Below are 3,943 nucleotides of genomic sequence, written 5' to 3'. Positions count from 1 at the left end.
TTTTTTTTTTTTTTTTTTTAAATAGCACACGTTCATGCAGTTAATTAAGATAAAATAAAAACAAAGGGCAAAACCTCCTCTCTGATTGTTGATGGAAATGGGAAGTGCATGTTTCTTCTACTAAGGGAAGGGAGGCTCAAATCTTCCAGCATGAGGCTTTTTCATTTCACTCATTTCTCCACAGTCCAAGCAGGAGCGTTGTACCATTTGCTGGGTAGAAGATACTCGGTGCTGCTTTGCTCTCTGATAAATGTCATCCACCCTCTCCCATCCCCTCTCGACCTCCCCGGTCCTTTTGGTCCACTTTGACTGGTCCTGGTTTTCCATTCTGTGGCCCCACCTGTCCTGAGCACCGTGAGGTCAGCTGTGGCCCTGCTGTCCTTAAATTGCTCCTTCACTTGGCGTATCCTGCCATCATAAACTGCCTCCATGAGGGCACTGCCTTAGCCCCGTGACTCAGGACAGTGCTGAAGAAGTCAGTGTGTTCTCAGTGGGGAAGGTAAGGGTAACATGTCCAGGTGCTGCATCAGCTCCACAGGGAAGGAAGCACCCGCTTCTCAGTTCCTGAACCCAGACCTTAGGTCTTCAAGTCTAATGCTTATTTTATTGGAGCACAGTAGAAGTTTTATTATCAACCAGAATTTAACAAGGATTGACATGAACCTATTTGTTTCTTTTACATAGTTTTCTTCAATAACACTAGAAAAGAGATATTCTAGGCTACACAATTTGCTGGGGGAGTTTTTCTGTGCAGAAGCATATTATATGTCCATTTTTTTCCCCCAAAAACAATCACCTCAATTTGTGAAAACAGAAAATCCAATCATCAAGTGTTGCCTGAAAAGCAAATACATATCACTCTCATTCTTAGACATAATGTGGCTTCTGCAGACCACACACCACTCCCTTCTAAAGAAAACAGCACGGACTCCCCTCCACGAAGAGCTTTTCCTGCTGAATTTATATCAGGATCCATCAAAGAAAAGCAACAGAAATGCAGGTGCCTGCAGCCATTAAACAGAAAGACAAGTTTTTTTTTTTTCTTTTTGGCAAATTTAGAAACTGGTGAGGAAACATTTCATGCTAGAGCAACTTCTGTAATTAAGGTATTTTCTTCCTCTAAAATAGAAGGGTTTGTGTGAGTTCAAGGATATGTCTCTTTTCTAGGAAGTGGAAAAACCAGAACCTCAACTTGAACTGTAGGACCCTGCTAGGAATAAGAGGGCCTGCAGCTCCCCAGCTCCCCAGCTCCCCAGCTCCCCAGCTCCCCCTGTGCTGGGCCAGGCAGAGACACCCTGGGAGGATCCAATCCTCAAACTAAGGCCATTTTGCTTTTTAACTTCGGGGGATATGCACAGGATAATTTTCAGAGAGAAACAGATGCTGGTAAACTGATATCTCAGACCTTCAGTCAGAAATCTAGCATTCTCTGTGGTTGATTTTATGGTAATTCTGCCTACACAAGTTGGTAATTAACCTGTCTTCTGATAGGACCATCTGAGAGCAGTTTCACCTAAAGGAAGCCCACACTGGTTGGCTTTTTATCCGAGCTGCTCTTTCAACTGGCATAAATGTTTCTCCTATATCGTGAATCCTCATAATTTTCTTGCAACAATGATTAATATTGAGACAGTCACGTGTTATCACAGTTTCATAGACAAGAAAGAGACAATATGTGGAAGAAAGTACTGTGTCTGGAGACCCAACCTATTTTTATTTTATTTTTCTGAGAAGCAAAGCTCAGAAAAGAGGGGAGAGGGATTTATATTTTATTTATTTTTATTATTTACAGGGAAAAATACATTCCCTGCAAATAATAGAGAGAGAGAGCAAGAGAAAATCAGAGGATTTCCCATGTGCTGAGTATCCATTTTCCTTTCACACAGTCTTGCATGGGGTGCTGGGGAAGCACTGAGGACAGGCAGCTCATTTGGGGACATGGCCGGGATGACCTCTCTACCCTCATGGCCTGAGCACAGTTGTGGCCCCTGGGTGGGGGAGGGGTGGCTCCCAGACCTTCTTCTCACACTCTACCAGGGTTGTTTGGGATGGAATGACAAGGGTAACTTTACCCTTTAGAGAAGAGAGAATCTCACCTGGAATCAGGTTTCTGTTTTCATTTTTAACATTTCAAAAAATGCCCCTTGACATGAGTTGAACTAGACTAACAGATAATGCGGATTTACATAAATAGGACTTCCCATGTAGGAATGGACAGATGTTGTGAATGAGGTTGTCATGGTTAGTTAAAAGGGGAAGATTTCAGATAAGACACATTTGGAACCTTCTGGACAGCTCAGGATCCCCTAATAAGGATTGGCATACCAGGGGCAGAGCCTGATGCTCACATCGTGTTTAATAGCCTCTGCCTCCTTAAAGACTATCAGAGGTTCTGTGAAATGTCCAGGCAAAATTGCTTTCTTAGCAAGTGGAACATTTTTTTTTCTTCCTTAAGTAGAGGATTTGTTCTTTTAGTGGAAAAGACAAAATGTAGCAGGTTCTAATTAAAGCACAGATTGTGTTGTTTAAAGAAAATGTCCTTGGCAATACAGAAAAATAGAACATATTAGAAAAACCAGTAAACACTTAGCAATTTTGAGTACATAACTAGGGACTAAATTTTATTGAGTATTCTCAGTGCTTTTCAGATTAAAATCGGAATACTTGCAGCTGTTTTATAAATGAGTAACATTCGATTATTGTTATATATGTTTTTACAAATACTTTTTAGACACGTGTTTTTGAAGTGTTGATCATGTCCTTACCATGTGCTGGGTGCTTTGGAAAATGCAGAAGTTCTAGAACACACAACCTCTGTCCTCCAGGTGGTTGTCATCTGCCTGGGCAGGAAAACATCCCTAAGTGGCAGGAGGTGATAAAAGGCGGAATGCAGTTAGGTCCCGGAAGCGCTGTAGGAGCTGAGAGGAGATGGCGCTTTTGGAGCCTGGGATGGTTGTGCCATGACTGAGAAGGAGAGGAGAGGCTAGACTGTGCTGGGTTAAAGCCAGCCGGAGAATGGCACACTGCAGGTGTGGTGGGCAGAGATGGTCCCCAAGGATGCCCGTCTCCCGATCCTGAACTGTGGACACTGGACCTTAGGCAGCAAGAGCTTCTGCAGAGGTGGCTCAGTGAAGGCTCCTGGGGTGGAGACCTGGGATGATCCGGTGGCCCAGTGGGTCACGCGGGCCTTTACCGTAGGGGCAGGTTTTGTCAGCGTCCGAGGAGAGATGAGGAAGGAAGGAGAGGTTCCCGAGCGCCTCTAGCGGCTGGAGGAAGCAACGGACGATTCTCCCGCGAACTCTCAAAGGCGAGCAGCCCCTCTGACGCGTCGATTCCAGGATTCCGAGTTCCAGAGAGAGGATGTGTCTGCGTCTTTCAGCCACTGCCTGTGTGGTCCTTTGTCACAGCAGCTCTGGGAAACCAAGGGGAGGCTGTGGAGAGAGGCCTGGAGGACGGGAGGGTTGATGGGACCTCCGGAGATGAAGGGAGGCCTCCTAGGCAAGGACAGGGGTACTGAGAAGACTGAGGAGAAGGTTCTGGAGATGTGGAAGGGCGCAGCCTTGCCCGTCACCGGCGCTCTCCGCTCCATTTCCGCCCGACTCCGGGTCTGCACTCAGGATGACACCCGACTCGGCCTCTCCAGGCCTCTCGGCCGCCCAGATGCAGCTTCTTCCCGCGCTCAGCCTCGCCCTGCCCTGCCCGCCACAGCCCGCGCCTTCCCCCTCATCACCTCATGCGGAGCCTCCCGCCCCTTTGGCAGAACGCAGGCACATACTGACTTTCAGTTCCTTTAAGAAGTACGCATCTTGGCCGGGGGCGGTGGCTCCCGCCTGTAATCCCAGCACTTCGGGAGGCCGAGGCGGGCGGATCACGAGGTCAGGAGATCGAGACCACCCTGGCTAACACGGTGAAGCCCCGTCTCTACTAAAAATACAAAAAAATC

This window comes from Mandrillus leucophaeus, unplaced genomic scaffold (genome assembly GCF_000951045.1).
Source record: "Mandrillus leucophaeus isolate KB7577 unplaced genomic scaffold, Mleu.le_1.0 Scaffold355, whole genome shotgun sequence".
Lineage (NCBI taxonomy): Eukaryota > Metazoa > Chordata > Mammalia > Primates > Cercopithecidae > Mandrillus > Mandrillus leucophaeus.
The sequence above is the reverse complement of the archived record's forward strand: the minus strand, read 5'-3'. Positions refer to the sequence as shown.